Source organism: Azolla caroliniana, unplaced genomic scaffold (assembly GCF_043228905.1).
Source record: "Azolla caroliniana isolate FFs.n. ecotype wild unplaced genomic scaffold, voAzoCaro1.0.p SCAF_5, whole genome shotgun sequence".
NCBI lineage: Eukaryota > Viridiplantae > Streptophyta > Polypodiopsida > Salviniales > Salviniaceae > Azolla > Azolla caroliniana.
Window position 1 is genome coordinate 1,281,699 of NW_028230440.1, and position 22,253 is coordinate 1,303,951.

Here is a 22,253-nt window from a genome sequence, read left to right on the forward strand (position 1 = left end):
GTTGGCAACATGATGAACCTAAAGAAGAAGTGCAACTACAAAAATTTCCAGGAAGTTGGTTTCCAATCAAGGTGACAAATTGCAAAAACGTTTGGTGTTCATGATCACAATTGGTGGACAAACCTTGGGCATCCCCAAAGCTTTCTCATTTCCCGTCTTACCTCTTTAAACAGTTTTCCCTCTTTAGATCCTTCATTTACATATTTCTAAAATGTTTCCGTATCTCTCCATGCCCTTTTCACATCTCTAACTCATTTCCCCTTTCATATTGCTTGCTTATTTTTCTCTATGTAATATTTGTAACCTATCTCTTTAACCTAATAATATCATAGTATGAACCATTGGTACCATACGCGCATTTGCATTCGAGTATGGTAAATACCATACTTTTATATTCATTATTTACTATAGGGTAAAAAAGTAAGAAAAAATATATATAAAATGTCAAAAAAAAAGATAAGTATGTTTTCATAGCATACACATCCATTTGTAAACGTATGAAAACGGAATGTTTGAGCAGAAGAATGTGAATATTACGTTTTGTGCTTGATATAATATTGCTTTGATAATATAACTGTTCAGTGGTTTGTGAATATTTTGTCCCTTGTTTGGTTGTTCGGTTTTTGTCCTTTGCAGTTGGTCATCAAGTTTGGCTCTTACATCGCCATGTCGACACTACTCGACCTTGCGGAAAGTTGGACTACAAGAAGTTGGGGCCTTTCCGCATCATTGAGCGTATCAACCCCGTCACTTTTCGGTTGGAACTTCCTTTGCATTTCCGGATTCATAATGTCTTCCATGCCTCTCTCCTTGAACCTCATCATCCATCCACTATTCCTGGAAGACACTCTCCACCTCCACCTCCACCTCCACCTCCAATCGAGCTTTCCACAAGTGAGGAGTATGAGGTTGACAAGATTTTGGACTCTCGTTCGCATCGATGACAACTTCAATACCTGGTCCTATGGAAAGGGTCTCCCATTTTAGAGGCAACTTGGGAACCAACCTAACACTTGGAGAATGCACTAGATGTTGTTCATGCATTTCATCACCAATATCCACAAAAACTAGGGAGGCATCTTAGGAGGCGGCCTTAGCGGGAGGATAATGTCATGGACATGACAACAGTCATGCCATGATTCGAACTCTTGACCTATTGTATTATAATTAAATGATATGACCTTAGTAGATTATGAGTAGATTATCTCTTCCACATGCTAGGAGATTTTAGAAGCTTCTAGAAAGCTCTAGAAGTTGGAACATTCTAGATGTTTGTGCATGAAAATGAGTCTCTGCATGGAACTACATTTAGAACCCACAAACATGTACAAATATAGGGGTTCACCTTGACCAATATTTTGCTTGTCTATCTCTTGCTTCCTTGCTTCTCTCTCTCTCTCTCTCTCTCTCTCTCTCTCTCTCTCTCAGTATCTTACCTTTCACCTAGCTCTGTTTTGCTCTATGTATTCTATTTGTCCGTGACACACTCAACCAAATCCCTAAACATGTCACCAAGAAAAATGCTCACAAAAAAGAAAACCCAACTTCCAATGCATCTACCATTTGAAGCATTGTTGTCGTTGCAGTTCATGGATGGAACTAACAACAAAGTAAATGCAATCATTACAAAGTGCAAATTTCATTAGATAATTATATGTATATGTTCTCTTAGTAGTTAGACCATATTGTAATTGATGTTAGCATAATCAAGCTATTACTACATATTAAAGAACCTACACTAAAATAATCAAGCTCCCTATTTGTATCAGATATACTAATAATTAATTGATTGTTTGTAAGTGATATATTTTAAGCATTAAAACGGGTATTTGATTTTGAGAACATGTTGTGGCCTCGAAAAACCCATAGAAAAAGAAGGATGAGTAAGCAAATAATTAGTCAAATTACACATAAAACTTAGAAAAAAAGGCATCAATGAAGCAGATATAATGAATCAAATAACACACAAAACTTTGAAAAAAAAGGATCAATGAAGCAGATATAGCGAATCAAATATGGGTACAACACTAAACTGGGCCGAACTTTTCAACTGCAACTAGACGGCCCCTTATGCAACGGCTGGCGTACATTGGGCATCCCTGACGAGGTGCTCATTACCTTTTGGAAGGATCTCTAGCGTCTCCACATGCCGGAAAAGATAAAGCTTTTTTGGTGGCAAATTAGTCATAATGTGGTTCCCGTTGGCGAATGGCTAGGTAAACGTGGTGGCCCGTTAGGTTGCCCACTTTGCCATTCACCTATTGAGACTTTGACGCATTGTCTGTGGGATGGCCCTCAAGCTCAAAACGTATGGGATAGAGTGACTCGCCTCCTTGCGGCATGTGAATTGGAAGGAACAACATCGTGGAGTGCTACGGCATGGCTTGATCACTCCGTTGATAGGTGGACGAACGCCCTCAATGTAGATAGTTGGTGTTACGTATGCATGAGAGGCAAAATCGCCAAGATTCGATTTGAGAGAGGCTTGCAGTCCGCATCCCCTAGGTTCCCAGACATTTGGATGCTGATCGCAGGATTCACCTTGTGGTATGTATGGAAAGCACGTTGCCTAAAGGTCTTTCAAGATCTGGTGTGGCCCCCGGAGGAAGTGATAATGGACATATGGTTTGCGCTAATCAGCTGCTTATGAGGGGAATTGGACGAGGTTTGTTGCTATTCCAATGACGTGGTTACGGCCCGTTTGCGCTTTTGGTAGAAATGGCGGAACACGTTGTCGTGAAGATCCATCACTATGTGCGGATCGTGAGGCGGAACCACTGGGGTCTTGGACCGGAAGGATTCGAAGTTTGCACTAGTTTAGCGAGAAAGTATTTAAGATAGATTGAAAGAGAGAGAGAGAGAGAGAGAGATTAAGATTGAACCCTTGACTTTAGACTTAAGAAACAAGATACACCATCAATTGGATAACGAATTTTCTTCTTCTTAAATTCTTGAATCATACATAGCCCCTCCTTTTTTCTTTTTTATCCACTCTTTTATAGATGCCCCCATGCATATGATGCATGTGGGGTACAAGACATGCATAAAATGCATGATGCATGTTTACCATTTGGCGCTTATGTGTTACATGTGATGCATGATAACCATGTCACTCATTTAAGCTCTCATATGAGAATTTTCATGTAAAACTATAATGATAAAAATTATAACTTTAAGGAAATGACTTGGCTTAGTGGTAAGTATATTGCTTTCTATCTTGGAGGTGCAAGGTTCAAGTCTTTTGGACCAAATATCTTTAAAACACCATGCACCGCGATCATCCGACCCGACCGATCCATCCAATTTGCACCCGTTTGGTCTGGCCCGGTTCGGTCCACATCCCGAGGTCACCAAGTGCCGCATCCTGAGGTCGCCACATAACTTCATACCCACATAACTTGACACTTAGATGTCCGTTTGTTATATAACAAAGTACATTCAAAAACTCTTCAAGACCTCCATCTTTTTGTACCAAGATATTAAACTTATTTAAAATAGTATCTTCACTATTATTGTTTTATATTTCATGAGAAGAACCGCACTCGATTTCGTATGTTCCTCACAAGTTTCACACTATCGTCGAAAATCTTCACGACAACGCCTATGGTGGCACAAGGAGGAAGTGGCCCGAGGTGGAACTACCAGCCCCCATGCTGGCTATTTCCAGCTCACTTACCACCCTCCTGTCATAACTAGACTCGAACCCATAACCTTTTGTTACACGGGTCGAGACTTTACCATTAGGTTATGAGTTGTAATTTGAAGGATATTATTTTCATTTAGGTTTTATTAGGAAATTGATGTATATTCCAGATTTCTCTGGAACATTCTAGAAACTTCAGGAGTATTCCTGAAGACACTATAAAAGGAGGCGCAAGGCATTAGTTCGAACCAAATCGGTTCAACGCCAGTCTTAAGCCTTCTAACTACTGTTGTATATCTTCCGTCATATAATACATATATCTTTCGCATCATCATTCTCTCTCTCTCTCTCTCTCTCTCTCTCTCTCTCTCTCACTCACTCATTCCTTCTCTCAAAGTTCGACACCTCTCATAGTACTAATCCTTCTCTGTCTTAGTACTATTCCCCAACAATAGTACTAATCCTTCTTTTAGTACTAATTCCTTCTCTGCCTTAATAGAGTTCCTGACAGTTTGAACCGATTTGACCTTGGCTGGGTCCATAGATATGCCTTCTGAGGAGATGACATAGCCGAGAAACTCCACTTGGTTGCACCCGAAACTACATTTCTCTAACTTTGCATACAGACCATGTTCTCGAAGTCGTTTTAGTACTAATAGTACATGAGAATCATGTTCTTCTTGGGTCTTTGAATAAACCAGTAGATCATCCAAATAGATGATCAAAAAATCATCCAAGAGGTCTCGAAATATATCATTCGCCATGTGCTGGAAGACTGCCGGCGCATTAGTGAGTCCGAACGGCATGACCGTATACTCGAAGTGCCCATATCTGGTGCGAAACGCGGTCTTCCATTCATCTCCTGGTCGGATCCGTACGAGGTTATAGGCTCCTCGTAAGTCGATCTTCGTGAAGAACCTGGCACCGTTGATCCGTTCTAAAAGACTTGAGATAAGGGGAAGAGCATACCTATTTCTTACTGTGACCTTATTCAAGCCACGGTAATCTACAACGAGTCGAAGCGAGCCATCTTTTTTCTTGACGAAGAAAATGGGTGCGCCGGCTGGAGATTTCGAATGCCGAATGAAACCGTTCTCCAAATTCTCCTCTATATAGGCTCGAAGGACTTCTAGCTCGGTTGGTGACAAATTGTAGATCGGCCCCCATGGCGGCTCTTTTCCCGGTTGTAAGTCGATGGCGCAGTCGTACGGCCGATGATGAGGAAGTGTGTTGGCTTGTACTTTATCGAACACATCAGCATACTGACGATACTTCTCGGGAAGTTGAACGGTGGACTCCTCTTTGGTGGTGCTGGAGGGTTGTACTGATATTGCAAAGAGAAACATTTCCTCCTTGCGCCCTTCCTCACGCAACTGACGTAGCGAAATGGTTGCAACCTTCTGGGTAGATCCTTGGGTTTGTCGCAACCGGATTTCCCTTGTCCTCCAATCTATGTCTGGGTCATGTAACTCGAACCATGGTAATCCTAAAACTATGGGATGTTCTGGAATACTAATAATATTAAATGATACTACACATGTTAAGTTATCTAGGACAATATTAACGGGTTCCGACTCTTCTATGATATTACCAGAAGCAATGGGACGACCATCAATGACTACTACTGAGGCTGGACATGGGAGCTTTCTGAGAGATATCTGATGAGCTCGGGCAAAATTCCTATCCATGAAGCAAGAATTAGCTCCGGAATCTAGAAGGGCTAAGGTATGTACTGGAGGGGTACTTTTAGTACTAACTGCTACTTGGACTACGAACACATCACTAACTTGCTTAGAGGGAATGGAACCACTAATGGGCTGCACAGATCTAGGGCTGTCCAACCAAACGGCTCCTATTTTGGCTGGACTTAGTCGTTTAACTCTTCTTCTAATTGGCTAAGGACATCAAATTTGTTTGCGAGATTCGGACTATTAGTACTATTAGGACTATTATGACTATGAGGATTATCAGAGATTCCTACTGACATAGACTCGGGTTTAGTATAGTCAGAACTAACAATGACTTGGTTTACCTGCCTTCTTGGTCTATGGGGACAGTTTATCGCGATATGCCCTGGTCCACCGCAATAAAGGCATAATCGGTTTGTTCGGCGTCGTTGCTTTTCCTCCTCCGATAGCGGCCCACGACGACGTGTAGTGTCAATTTCCATTGGAGTTGGAGTACTTACTGGAGGCGCATTATGTGACTCCCTTTGAAAAGGTTTCGCTACCATTGAGGCATAGGTAGGCTCGGATCTTGCCCTCGGCATCTGAAATTGTCGTTCCGAACGTCGCTCGAAGAGGCGGTTGTCACATCTGACCGCTCGACTGATTGCTTCTGTTAATGATTTTGGCTCTTCAGGGAAAGTCAAGAGTAAATCCTTGACATCGTTGCGTAGACCATAGCGGAACTGCTCCATCAATGCTTGATCATCCCAGGGGATATCGGCGGCGAGTAGGCGGAAATCTGCAGCATATGCGGAGGCTGGACGGTCACCTTGGCGTAATCGCCGGATTTTGTTGATTGCAGTCCTTATGCTGTCAGTATCTCCAAAACATGCTTTAAACTCACTTATGAATTCTTCAAAATTATTTAGTACTGGAGATTCCTTTTCTAGTAGCGGAGCGAACCATGCTAATGCTGAGCCATTTAACAACGTGCCTACTAAACCCACTCGTGATGCATCGGTGGGATATCGGGACGGATGCATTTGAATAACTAACCGTACCTGGTTAAGAAACCCTCTAAACTGCGATCGCGTTCCATCGAACTTCGTGGGAAGGCCAATCTTGGGTTCTTTATGAATCCCTTGTGCTCCGTGCCCTTGTTGTTGCATTGCTACGATGGTTGCTTCGAGTTGTTGCACGCGTAACGCAAGTTCCCCATGCTGTTGTTGCGTTTGCTGCTTTTCTAAGGAAATTTGCTGAAGATCCCCCAACAAGCGTTGATTTTCTTGTTCCAAAGCATGAAACTTCTCTTTCAAGCATTGAAATTCCGAGAAAACGGATTGATACTCTTCAGCGCTAACGGTGGCCATGGGATGAAGGAAAAGGGAAATAAGAGACTAGTAGGAAAGGAGAGAGACAGAAGGAAGAGGGAGACTAGTAGGGGAAATCGGTTCAAACTGTCAGGAACTCTATTAAGGCAGAGAAGGAATTAGTACTAAAAGTACCCCTCCAGTACATAACTGTCAGGAACTCTATTAAGGCAGAGAAGGAATTAGTACTAAAAGAAGGATTAGTACTATTGTTGGGGAATAGTACTAAGACAGAGAAGGATTAGTACTATGAGAGGTGTCGAACTTTGAGAGAAGGAATGAGTGAGTGAGAGAGAGAGAGAGAGAGAGAGAGAGAGAGAGAGAATGATGATGCGAAAGATATATGTATTATATGACGGAAGATATACAACAGTAGTTAGAAGGCTTAAGACTGGCGTTGAACCGATTTGGTTCGAACTAATGCCTTGCGCCTCCTTTTATAGTGTCTTCAGGAATACTCCTGAAGTTTCTAGAATGTTCCAGAGAAATCTGGAATATACATCAATTTCCTAATAAAACCTAAATGAAAATAATATCCTTCAAATTACAACTCATAACCTAATGGTAAAGTCTCGACCCGTGTAACAAAAGGTTATGGGTTGGAGTCTAGTTATGACACTATCCCCCCTTTAAAACGACGAGTTTCACGAGTCGTTTTGGATTGAGGACCCGGTTTCTCGGGATATCGTCGATGGAAGTCTTCTAGAAGAGCACGAGCATTGGTCACATTCTCGATCGGTTCCCAAGTACGCTCGCTGGGACTATATCCTAGCCAATCGACTAGATAGTAGAGCTTGTTGCGAACAATCTTGGAATCGAGGATGGCAGCGACCTCATACTCAGGTCCATCTTCGAGCTCGATAGGAGGTGGAGGTTGTATAGTACGTCCTGGGATAGTGCTCTCGTGATAGGGTTCGAGGAGAGAACTATGAAACACCGGGTGTATCCGAAGTTGCGGAGGTAGCTCGAGACGAAAAGCGACATCATTAATCTTCCCGATAATACGGAAAGGACCTAATCGTCGATAATCCAACTTCTCACATGGGCGAGTAGTCTTGATGTGTCGTCGTAGCAGCCACACCCGATCTCCAATGTTAAAACTGGATGGAAGTCGATGACGATCTGCGTAGTCCTTGTGTGATTGTTGAGCTTGCTGGAGTTGAGTAGATAAATCCGCTTGTATCTTGCGTAACCGCTCCAAACGATCCTCCGCGCAAGGATTTGTGGACACTTCTGGGGTTTCAAGGACACACCACCGGGGATGATATCCCGTATAAGCGTAGAATGGCGTGACTTTAGTCGATGCGTGGATAGCGTTATTATAGGCAAATTCGGCGAACGGAAGAATATCTGCCCAGTCATTCTGATGATAGTTGAGAAAGCACCGCAGATACTGCTCCAGTGTTTGATTTGTTCGTTCGGCTTGACCGTCGGTTTGTGGGTGGTAGCCGGAGGAGAGGTTACAAGTGACCTTCAGCATTTTAAAAAGGTGCTTCCAGAATTTTGACACAAACTGGGGTCCACGATCGCTGATGATATTATCAGGGAGTCCATGATGCCGACATACTTCCCGCATGACAATTTCGGCGGTGTCTTCACTAGATATTTCTTTAGTACATGGTAAGAAATGAGCCATCTTCGTATATCGATCCACCACTGTGAGAATCGCACTGAATCCCTTAGAGACTGGAAGATCTGTAATGAAGTCAAGAGCAATGGATTGCCATGGCTTGCTTGGAATTGGTAATGGTTCTAATAAACCATATGGATGATGTCTTGGCATTTTCGCTCTGCAGCATGTATCGCAAGTCCGAACAAAATCTTCGACAAATTGTCGCATACGGGGCCACCAGAATGATCGTTGTACTAAATCTAATGTTTTAGTACTACCAAAATGTCCTGCTGTATATGTGTCCTGGCAGTTTTGTACTACGCGAAGGCGGCAAGAACCATTAGGAACATACAAAAGTTCTTTAAAGAAGAGTAATCCATCACAGTATTTGAATTGCCGATAATCCGTACCTGGTGATTGTGATTGTGAACATGACGCTCGAGAGGGGTCAATTTGTGCTAGTATAGCTTGGGCGAAAGCGTCAGTCTTCAAGTCCTCACGTATAGTATTGGTAATGTCGGAATCCACGGGCATGTCAAAGATCTGTGCTGCTTGCAGTCGTGCTGGACCCAAGATTACTTGCTTCTGGTTATCGAAAGCTGGCTCACCGGGACGTGGTGTTAGATACGAACGCCGTGATAATGCATCTGCCTTCCCTTGGTGCTTCCCCGGACGATATGTAATTTTGAAGTCGAAGCGTGTGAGGAAATGGGCCCACCGAGCTTGACGTCGATTCAGTACACGAGCATCTTGAAAGTAGGCAAGGTTCTTGTGGTCACTGAATACAGTGACCTGATGAGGAGATCCCTCCAGGAAATGCCTCCATTGCATAAAAGAATCAACTATTGCTAATAGCTCTTTATCATGAATTTCGTAGTTGATTTCGGCGGCGTCAAACTTACGGGAGTGGAAAGCCACAGGATGTAGCTTCTCGTCGTTACCCTGTTGTGACAGAATGCTCCCCAATGCGAAATCCGATGCATCAGCTTCGATAATGAATGGTTTTTCCGGATCCACATGACCTAAAATTGGAGCTGATGTAAACGCCTTCTTAAGACTCTCGAAAGCCATGTCCGTCTCTTTAGACCAAATGAATGATTGTCCCTTCCTGGTGAGCTGTGTGAGAGGCAGCACAATTTTTGAGTAATTTTGTATGAACTTCCGGTAGAAATTTGCAAAGCCTAGGAAGCATTGCACATCCCGCACCGAACGCGGAGTGTGCCATTCTATCACCGTTTTGACCTTGGCTGGGTCCATAGATATGCCTTCTGAGGAGATGACATAGCCGAGAAACTCCACTTGGTTGCACCCGAAACTACATTTCTCTAACTTTGCATACAGACCATGTTCTCGAAGTCGTTTTAGTACTAATAGTACATGAGAATCATGTTCTTCTTGGGTCTTTGAATAAACCAGTAGATCATCCAAATAGATGATCAAAAAATCATCCAAGAGGTCTCGAAATATATCATTCGCCATGTGCTGGAAGACTGCCGGCGCATTAGTGAGTCCGAACGGCATGACCGTATACTCGAAGTGCCCATATCTGGTGCGAAACGCGGTCTTCCATTCATCTCCTGGTCGGATCCGTACGAGGTTATAGGCTCCTCGTAAGTCGATCTTCGTGAAGAACCTGGCACCGTTGATCCGTTCTAAAAGACTTGAGATAAGGGGAAGAGCATACCTATTTCTTACTGTGACCTTATTCAAGCCACGGTAATCTACAACGAGTCGAAGCGAGCCATCTTTTTTCTTGACGAAGAAAATGGGTGCGCCGGCTGGAGATTTCGAATGCCGAATGAAACCGTTCTCCAAATTCTCCTCTATATAGGCTCGAAGGACTTCTAGCTCGGTTGGTGACAAATTGTAGATCGGCCCCCATGGCGGCTCTTTTCCCGGTTGTAAGTCGATGGCGCAGTCGTACGGCCGATGATGAGGAAGTGTGTTGGCTTGTACTTTATCGAACACATCAGCATACTGACGATACTTCTCGGGAAGTTGAACGGTGGACTCCTCTTTGGTGGTGCTGGAGGGTTGTACTGATATTGCAAAGAGAAACATTTCCTCCTTGCGCCCTTCCTCACGCAACTGACGTAGCGAAATGGTTGCAACCTTCTGGGTAGATCCTTGGGTTTGTCGCAACCGGATTTCCCTTGTCCTCCAATCTATGTCTGGGTCATGTAACTCGAACCATGGTAATCCTAAAACTATGGGATGTTCTGGAATACTAATAATATTAAATGATACTACACATGTTAAGTTATCTAGGACAATATTAACGGGTTCCGACTCTTCTATGATATTACCAGAAGCAATGGGACGACCATCAATGACTACTACTGAGGCTGGACATGGGAGCTTTCTGAGAGATATCTGATGAGCTCGGGCAAAATTCCTATCCATGAAGCAAGAATTAGCTCCGGAATCTAGAAGGGCTAAGGTATGTACTGGAGGGGTACTTACTGGAGGCGCATTATGTGACTCCCTTTGAAAAGGTTTCGCTACCATTGAGGCATAGGTAGGCTCGGATCTTGCCCTCGGCATCTGAAATTGTCGTTCCGAACGTCGCTCGAAGAGGCGGTTGTCACATCTGACCGCTCGACTGATTGCTTCTGTTAATGATTTTGGCTCTTCAGGGAAAGTCAAGAGTAAATCCTTGACATCGTTGCGTAGACCATAGCGGAACTGCTCCATCAATGCTTGATCATCCCAGGGGATATCGGCGGCGAGTAGGCGGAAATCTGCAGCATATGCGGAGGCTGGACGGTCACCTTGGCGTAATCGCCGGATTTTGTTGATTGCAGTCCTTATGCTGTCAGTATCTCCAAAACATGCTTTAAACTCACTTATGAATTCTTCAAAATTATTTAGTACTGGAGATTCCTTTTCTAGTAGCGGAGCGAACCATGCTAATGCTGAGCCATTTAACAACGTGCCTACTAAACCCACTCGTGATGCATCGGTGGGATATCGGGACGGATGCATTTGAATAACTAACCGTACCTGGTTAAGAAACCCTCTAAACTGCGATCGCGTTCCATCGAACTTCGTGGGAAGGCCAATCTTGGGTTCTTTATGAATCCCTTGTGCTCCGTGCCCTTGTTGTTGCATTGCTACGATGGTTGCTTCGAGTTGTTGCACGCGTAACGCAAGTTCCCCATGCTGTTGTTGCGTTTGCTGCTTTTCTAAGGAAATTTGCTGAAGATCCCCCAACAAGCGTTGATTTTCTTGTTCCAAAGCATGAAACTTCTCTTTCAAGCATTGAAATTCCGAGAAAACGGATTGATACTCTTCAGCGCTAACGGTGGCCATGGGATGAAGGAAAAGGGAAATAAGAGACTAGTAGGAAAGGAGAGAGACAGAAGGAAGAGGGAGACTAGTAGGACAAACTATCATCAGAATGACTGGGCAGATATTCTTCCGTTCGCCGAATTTGCCTATAATAACGCTATCCACGCATCGACTAAAGTCACGCCATTCTACGCTTATACGGGATATCATCCCCGGTGGTGTGTCCTTGAAACCCCAGAAGTGTCCACAAATCCTTGCGCTGAGGATCGTTTGGAGCGGTTACGCAAGATACAAGCGGATTTATCTACTCAACTCCAGCAAGCTCAACAATCACACAAGGACTACGCAGATCGTCATCGACTTCCATCCAGTTTTAACATTGGAGATCGGGTGTGGCTGCTACGACGACACATCAAGACTACTCGCCCATGTGAGAAGTTAGATTATCGACGATTAGGTCCTTTCCGTATTATCGGGAAGATTAATGATGTCGCTTTTCGTCTCGAGCTACCTCCGCAACTTCGGATACACCCGGTGTTTCATAGTTCTCTCCTCGAACCCTATCACGAGAGCACTATCCCAGGACGTACTATACAACCTCCACCTCCTATCGAGCTCGAAGATGGACCTGAGTATGAGGTCGCTGCCATCCTCGATTCCAAGATTGTTCGCAACAAGCTCTACTATCTAGTCGATTGGCTAGGATATAGTCCCAGCGAGCGTACTTGGGAACCGATCGAGAATGTGACCAATGCTCGTGCTCTTCTAGAAGACTTCCATCGACGATATCCCGAGAAACCGGGTCCTCAATCCAAAACGACTCGTGAAACTCGTCGTTTTAAAGGGGGGATAGTGTCATAACTAGACTCGAACCCATAACCTTTTGTTACACGGGTCGAGACTTTACCATTAGGTTATGAGTTGTAATTTGAAGGATATTATTTTCATTTAGGTTTTATTAGGAAATTGATGTATATTCCAGATTTCTCTGGAACATTCTAGAAACTTCAGGAGTATTCCTGAAGACACTATAAAAGGAGGCGCAAGGCATTAGTTCGAACCAAATCGGTTCAACGCCAGTCTTAAGCCTTCTAACTACTGTTGTATATCTTCCGTCATATAATACATATATCTTTCGCATCATCATTCTCTCTCTCTCTCTCTCTCTCTCTCTCTCTCTCTCACTCACTCATTCCTTCTCTCAAAGTTCGACACCTCTCATAGTACTAATCCTTCTCTGTCTTAGTACTATTCCCCAACAATAGTACTAATCCTTCTTTTAGTACTAATTCCTTCTCTGCCTTAATAGAGTTCCTGACACCTCCCTTCGATGTCGACCCCAAGAGGTGTCTCGTACTAGCCATCACTGAAGTGCACCGTTTTTAGCTATAGGTACTTACATTAAGTAGTTAGTCCGAAAGGCGATGTAACTAGTCTCCTTTTCTTGAACCTGATCGGAGGGAGATTCCTTGTTCTATGTATAAGCCTCCTTGTACAGTCTCTTTGTAATAATCCTTGAACTTGATCGGAAAGTAGCTTCATTTTGGAAAAAAAAAACACACTCACAAAACTTTGAAAAAATGGTTGATTACCAATATAGTTTAAAAAAAAAAGAAGTGAAGCTCATTTTTGTGAATTCCAAAATATGCTTCAAACGACCTTTGTGGTTCATAAGAATGATAAAGGAAGACATGAGTTCAAGCCTTGGCCTCACTTGTCTAACATGATGGAATCCTTTGTAATTAATAATGCTAACAATAAAATGGTTCTTGTATTTTCTTGTGAAAAAGAAGAAGAAGAAAGAAATGAGGGTAGGCATTGCATTGGATAATTTCGTTATGTAAACAACATGAAGTCAAGGAGACAATGGATGGAGACTTCGCAACACTTGAGGTAATGCACATTATATTTGAATAGAAACAACATTTGTGTAGGAAATAGAGGATATAGAAATATTTGATATTTTTTCATCGTAACAAGGCGGTGACAAGGTATCCCTCTCATGGACATAGATGAACAATTTTTTATTGAAACAAAAGCTAGCATTTTTTTTTCCCAAAAAAAAGAAGCATGTTGTGCATTACTTAGATAGAAAAGAAATTTGAGGACATAAAACAATGTCCTGGAGATGTAAATCAATTTTAATATTGAATGGACTCACTCCCTAGCATCTAACAATAGAAAAGAAAAGATTTTAAAGTCGTAAAGTAAACAAAGGAATGGAAATACAAATCAAATTTGATTGTGGATGCAATGGGAAAGTAGCTCCTTTTTTGGAAAATTATGATTGTGGATGGACTCACTCCCCAACTAAATAAAGAATGGGGAAATTCAGGAATTTAGACCAAACTAAAGAAGCAAGAAGCGAAAGAAAGTGGGCAATTTATAAAGTATACCAATAACAAAGTTTCTACAATACAAAAACAAAATTACATGGTTCACACAATTTTAGTAATGTTGTATTCATGTACTTTTTCTTTTCTTAAATGACACTCTCTCTTTTTTGAAAAAATATCCTCCATTGGTATTGAAATTACAGTGGCCAGAGGCAATATACAAAAAACCAGTCCAATAGTCCAATCTTTCTAAGTTAAGATAATTACATTTCACACACCCTCGAGTTGTATTCTCTCATAAAGTTTGAGAGCTTCATCTCCATTTCCATGCTCAACATATCATATCCAGTAAATCAGTGTAGGAGAACTATCATCTCTCATTCAGCTTCAATCTTGCCCTTATTATCCAACAAAACTATTCCTGTGTAGGAGAGTTATCATCTCTGATTCAACTTCAATCTTGCCCTTATTTTACATACATGTGTAGGAGAACAATCATCTCTTATTCAACTTCAATCTTGCCCTTATTATCCAACAAAAGTAATCTTGTATTAGATGTTAAATGCATGAATTCTACCATGTCAACTGATTTGGTCGTAAATCACCATCAAGAAGGAAGAATGCTACAGCAAGATCACGACAATGTTTTCCATTAGAACATATGCATTTTACTACAACAACCTGTTTTTTCCAGTCTTGAAAATCTCGAGTTATAAATACATACAAAACTTTATCCTTCTCATATTGGTGGAGGAAATACCCAGAGTGGTGGCTAATACCTCCAACGTATACCACCATTAACCATGCAGAATACCTTCATCCTTTCCCATCTCTTATTAAAAACCTCTTGCTTTCAAAAGACTACATCTGAAATCACCTTTGATATCATCATATTCTCCTTTTAGTGTATGCACCAAGGTCACCCAAATCTCCTTGACTACATCCACAACATTCCACTGCATTTGCTGAAATATCCTTCGACATCAACTAGTCCACAAAACCCATATGATTATTGAACTAACCGTCTCCCAAACCACTCCATTCTGGAGTGAATTAATAGGCATACATGGCGATACTTCCTCAACATATTGACCTCTTGTATATAATGCAAATGTAACCTTTTCTTTTTCGTAATCTTGTACCTCACCCTTAATATCAACCCACATCTATGCCCCCCATTTATATACTATAGAGCCATAAACCTCATGCAAGAGACGTAAAAATCTTTTCCAAACCAATTTGGCAACCATAGATGACCAGAATAGGTGATGAAGTGGCTCCACTTCTAACCCACAAAAATCAAACATCTTATCCACTTGTTTACAATACATCCAAACCCTAATAGGAACCGCATAATGAACAATCAACCATCTAAATAGAATAATCTTCTTTGGAATTTGCATAGCCCATAGCCATTTCCGAAATGTTGTCGTGTGAGTAAGATCCACATTATAAGTCAACCATCTTAAATGACACACTTAATCTCATTTTGTGTCGTTTGTCCACGAAGTTGAATGTAATGGATTGTTAACATGTTGGCCTGGTTGATTGGTCATGTTGAGTATGGCCTCTAGATGAATTTAATATGACCCTTTTTATTTCTGTCTCATTCTCCATAATCTCTCTTTCCCCAACTCTCTACAAAACTCTAGAGAAAGGGAGGGATATATATTATATTATTGTCCTTGATGTGGTATGAATTATTATTGTAGTAGTATGTGTGGCCTTGATAACCGACACTTCATGTTCAACAGTTTTACAAATGAATGATGCATCTAAGAGTGCACAATGTGACATTGGTGTCACATCCCATTGCCCTACGTCACATCTATTAGTATTTTGATAAAATATGAAGAATAATGGGCATTGCATGTTCAAAAATGTTAAGGGTCATGCTTCTAATATTGTAAAGGAAAAGCTCCAAAAATACCCCAAAATTCTCTTTATTTTCCCACATGCATCTTTATATTTGACATTTCTCTTAATAACCTTGGTGAATGCCCGAAAGGGGCAAAACAAGGAGCAATTGACTATATAATTGCTTTTTCCAGGGAAAATACACACACAAAAAAAGAATATGAATGCAAGTTGTACTTATCTAAGTAGGTGTAAGAGTGACGGTTAGGGTTATAGTCGACATGGTTTGAAAACGAACTAACAAATCTAAATTTCCTTATTAATGTGGTTCCTGGATTGTAACCATCCTCCATTTACTTTTTATTTAATAGTATTCACGAACATAATGCTTATGTTTAGTCGCCACCACTAAGTCTGAAACCCTTGGCTCAAATGCTAGCAACACATTATCGATCAAAGGCGTTTCAAAGTAAAAGCAAAGAGCTAGATAATGATAAAGACGGTGAGAGAAACCCTCTAGCAAGTTCAAAATCCATGAACTACATTAATATGGAAGTTTCAAATTTGCGAACACGTTGATATGAACAAATGTCTCTAATTTTTCAAACTTTTTTACGAACGCTTTTTTCAACTAGAAATTAAAGCTTTGCAAGTCATTTGATGCTAGCAAAATGTATTGAATCAATACATGTTTCTTGAGTTTGGCAATACATTTTGATTGGCCATTTCTAGGAAATTTATTTGTCCTATATTTACATTTACCAATATCATGCATTTGCGGAATGAGTATAATTAACATCTCTATCGATGTGTACATCCCCTTATGGACGTATGTATACATCTAAAACAACACAAAAAAAACTTATTGACTCCTATAAATTATTACAAAACTATTGTGAATTGTTGTTCAAGAAAATGATGATGGGAATTAGGGATGAAAATAGTTTGGAGTTCAACATCAAGAAGCATGCCATGTGTGCCATATAACAATAAACGCGAAATTTCAAAGCCCAGTTGAAAAATGAGAGAGGTGTTTAAAGGTGTGAAAATGACACAAATAAGACTAATTTGGCCCCCCCCACCCAGATTATGGGGTTTAAAACTTGTTATATATAAATATATTTGTATATATCTGATGTTAAGTGTTGGAGAATAGGTTATAAGTGGGTCACTTTGCCATGGACAGCTTACAATGAGCAATGGCACCTTGGATGGAAGCATGGAGTTCATAATGCATGCTCCCTAGGGAATGAGAAGATGGAATATTTACAAGATTGGACTTTCGAGAAGTGGCGATGGCATTGCCATGCTTCCTAGCGGGCACCCCCTTTAACGAGAAAATGTTGAGCTTGATCCCTTCATAGGTTTGCCAATACCTCTTGTCCTTCACTTGCTTCATAGGCACCTTGTGGGTTTGACCGGGGTTCATAGCACCAGGATTAGGTCTAGTGGCATGCGGGTCTGGGCCGGTAACGAATCGTGGGTCTACATGGGCTCGTGGGTTGACATTGGTGCTAAGGACATCCATATGGTTGTTCCATATCTTGATGGGCCTTTTGGCCAACACATGTCTCCACTTCATCCCAAAGCTCAAAGGCCTATTGCCATGGTGGACCAGGCCACAGGTCCGAGCCTTACCAGCATTTCCATGCTCACACTCCTCAATCTCTGACTCGCCTGCCATGCTTCTCCTCATCTTCCTCACGAAATCGGAGCAGAGATATGCATCAGACTCATGGCTGCTGCATAGCCCTGCACTGATCCTAAAACTAGCCCCACTATGGTTAGAGCTAGGGGCCTTGATGGACCGATTTGCACTACCGATCTTGGCTGGAATTCCAGCTGTGCAGGCTCTCTGATGATGAGTGGTCGCCCTTAGTCCACCCACATGAAGGTCGAATCGCGCGGAATTAGAAGTTGCCCACCTGTCACTGGCGATCGGATCCTTCATTACTCTGCAGGAATTGAATTGGAAGTCATTGATCCTCAGGATCGATGCAATGGTGAGGTTTCCTGCGTAGAGGAAGCTGTCTTCTTCTTCATCTTCTTGAGCGAAAGCCTCGTATAAGCATACCCTCTGTGGCTGCTTCATCCGATCGGAATCTGAGTTAAGAGGGGAATCGCGGGTAATTAGAGGGGCAGGATTAATAATATCAGAATCTGGATTAAGACGAATATCTCGGGTGATTATTGGAGGATTAACATCAGATTCTTGGGCGATTAACGATGGGGGATCTGGATCAGCCTTAACGGAATCTAGGGGGATTAAGGGGGGATTAAGATGAGAATCTGTGGGGATGAATCCAGGATCTGATGCCGTCATAATAGTAAATTAAATTAATTGGAATCCAAATGTAATATGTAATGGAAGTACAGGGAGAAGGGAGAACTGGGGTTTTCCACGACGGACTAGAAATGCGTGGCTTTTCCAGGATTTATACGTCCTAGGAAAAATAGAAATAAATAAATGAAAGGGGGGGGGGGGGTGGGAACAGAATTATAATTTCTGCAAAAACACAAACACATAATTATTTATCGAGACACTCGATCCGTTATTTAAATAATTAAAATTTGCCCAAATAAAATAAATGCGTGTATCTCAGTTTTGATAAGACGTCGTGGTGTCTCTCTCTCGCCCTCATTTTAGTTTTTTATTTTTAAATATCTACATATGTATATTTATCAATCAAATCAGTTCAATCATTTTAGTGCAAACACAAAATAATCTCCAGTTTACATGTATGTAATAATTCAAAATCAAATATTTGGCTTTAAAAAAAATAACAGCGTTGCTTAACCAGATTTCGGTCGAACAAAAGGGCCCCACAAAATCTTTCCTCTGTTTTCGAACTCAGCAGAATACGTTTATACTATCTATATCCTGCGAGTTACCCCTCCTGTTTTATAAAATTCAAAAATATACCCTTCATCCCTCTCTCTCTCTCTCTCTCTCTCTCTCTCTCTCTCTCTCTAGATTTTGAACATGTCCAAAAGCATTTGGTCTTGAGGTTTCTTGAAGTCGAGCCACCATGATACTCTCACTTCTACATCTCAAAGACCGTATACATCAACTTCTTGGAATCGCACTCAAAGCAAGTAAAAATATTCAAAAAAGGTAGAGAGTACACTCATTTTGTTTTTGTAGGTACAAGATTTTGGTGATAATCGGCAACAACGAGATGGTTGATGTGGACTAAATGAAGCAGATTGTTTGTTTTTTATCAGGATGAGTGATGATGGAGTGGGGGCCGAAGCATATCACGAGGAGATGAGGAAACTTTATAGACTCATTTTGTTGTTGTTTGTACAAGATTTTGGTGGTAATCGGCGAGATGGTTATGCGAACTGAATGAAGTAGATTTTATGTTTTTGAGAAGGATGAGTGATGTTGGTGTAGGGGTCGAAGCATATTTTCATGAGGAGATGAGGACACTATATCCATTTTGTTGTTGTAGGTACAAGATTTTGGTGGTAACCATCGAGATGGTTGATGTGGAAACATGAAGAATACTTCTTGAGGTTGTGATAAAGCTGAGTGTTGATGGTGTGGAGAAACATATTCTTGATGGTCGTGGAGATGAAGGACATGATTGGCATCGAGATGGGAGAGGATAGTTGTGGGCTAACCAAGGTGGCCCACCGCGTTCTACGGGAAATCATTCATCATACCTCATGTAACATTACAAGAGTTGCAAGGTGGAGAATAGGTGACAAGAAAACAAGGAAAATTGTTCTAATTATGGAGCCGAAGGACATGGTCACATTCGAACGGAGGACGACATTCGATGTTCATTACATATACAATGTCTCCTGTCATTCCTTTTTTGTCTTTCACTATCCTTATTTTTGGTTGTCATAGGTCATCATGGCTAGAGCCATTGTAATGTTTTAAGCCTAATCATTTCGTCATGTATTTAGAATTCTACCAATGAAGAACATTTTTTTCGAAAAAAAATAAAATAATCAAAAGACACATCCAACCAAAATGTGGGGTCTAAGATGGATGTAGCCAATTGGTCTAGAGAATTGGATCCATTACATTTGCTTCTTGATGCATCAATATGTTCCTCCATCAATGAGACATTTTTTTGCAATACCTATGAATCACAATGTGGGAAAAAGATGGGCTTACATTTCACACATGATTTTACATATATTGTACCAAATTATATATGAAATCATGTTCTTCTACAAATTGGGAAACCATACTCGCCATAAATTTCTAGAGGCCATCCCCATGTTTGGCATCCACACCACTGCTTCCATACAGGTTAATTCACATCCTCTATGATGTGAGACATTGTGTAAAGGCATAATTGAGGAGGAGACTTGTTGATTATCATAAAGAAGTTCATGAGCCTTAAGTGTCACATGTTGATACAAAACCAAGTTTACCTTCACACATTCGTATTTGCTTTACACTCATTGGCAATCCAATCCACTCCTTACATACATATCTCTTAGAGTCAATGTACCCTGTTGATTATAAAATTTCTTAAATATCGAGAGTCAGACTTACCCTTTTGACCCAATTTAAGTTTTCTTTCAAAACATTGCCATTTCAGTCCAAGCCCTTTGATGCATTTTTCTTGTTGTCACAATATGCACTCCCAATTGCAACGTTAATCAGTAGTAGACTTTTCAAACATCAAAACACATTAAACTCCATACATACTATGTGAAAATGTTTACTTTTTGGTCTTGTAGGTCTCGTCTAATCTTTTGGGAGGATGATGATAAACTTTTCTTCTCTCTCTCTCTCTCTCTCAAAACACCCTTTTGATTTCAAAACTCCTAAAGTACCTATCATTTCTCAAATACCTGGTTATTCTCTTTCTATTTATCATATAATGTGTTTTATTCACATACTAGTAGAGTATCCTTACACAAGGTCTTGGGTTCAAGTCCTTTTTCTTACACATCTATTTAACACCAAATAATGGTTACCCTAGCATTCAAATTATAGCAATGAATCAAACTCACATCATAGTCTCCAAGATTGTATATAGTCATCTTAATTTATGTGGTCTCATCGGCTTCTCTCTCTCTCTCTCTCTCTCTCATCTAAGTAGCATACCCAAATCTCCACCAACAAGGGTGTGTACCAAAGAGTGTGTACAACCATCTCAATTTATGTGGTCTCATTAACTTCCTCTCTCTCCCTCTCTCTAATCTACATGGCATACTTGAGTCTCCCGCAAGAAGGCACATACATGTGTACATTATTGTTTAGATAGAGAGGTTTTGTTGCAAAAGGATAGAGTCACATATAATATGATATGTTTCAAACTATCCTCCTTGTGGAGGATAGCTATATATTGCATTATATTATTTGGTGAGTTGTATCATTTCAAATCTCACCAATTTACATTCATTTATTAGATCATATGATAGGTTATGAGGTTGGAAAGCATACCCTTAAGGGTTTTGATATGTAGTCATGGCCTAATTAGTTTGGGATGATGTTCTTGAATCGAAGAGACAATGTTATAAGCCAAACTGGCTATAGTTTGCATGAAATCACCTTGGCAATATCACTTTGTGCCATTGCTCATTTGCGGCCATGTAAACATCTAACACATGTCACACTCATAGTCACCCTTCAACATCAACATAACATTCCTCATTTATGATGCCATTATGCATGAAGAAGCCTTTCCAACATCACTTGGTGCCATTGCAAATTTTCTTTGTCAACATTCATTACATGGACATGCATAGTGTCACAAATATCAAACAAATGGATAGAAGGGTGTGCTAATAAATAGATGAGAGAAATGAGAGGATTGATATTTGATGAGTAGGAGACCAAATGAACAAACGAGGAGCAAACATGGGGGAGTTTGGATGAGACGATGAGCCAATAAATAGATGGTGTAGAGTTAATGCAAGGGTGCAAATAGAGACACAATGAACAAAAGAGAGGATGAGTGAATAAGGAGGATTTTGATAAGAGCAAATGGAGTAACAAAATCAAACAAGTAGAGCCAAAAAGGGTGAAGGGTGAGGAACCTAGGAACAACCCATGGGCCTGATGTGAGAGACAAGGAGAATGTAAGGGAGATGAGGGAATCTAATTTTAGGGAGATGATGCAAATGGTAGAACACATTAGTGCGACCATGACTAGTGTTGATATCCTTGAGATAAATAGGTGGGGGCTTTTATACGTTATAGTTACAATACACAAACTATGCATACAACCTCTCTAGACTTTAGAATATGGTCAAATTTCTCAACCAAACATTACAATACAAACTTAACCTACACACACCCACCTTACAATTCATCCCTTGGTGGCCATGGCATGTGGAGCCACCCTTCCAACTTAAACATAACATTTCTTGTTCATTGACCACGCCAACATCCATCACCTACCACTTGCATTTGCTAAGTTTCTCCATATCTCAACAAAGCATCCTAAACAATAAAGAAGGAAATGTATAGAGAGAGAGAGAGAGAGAGAGAGAGAGAGAGAG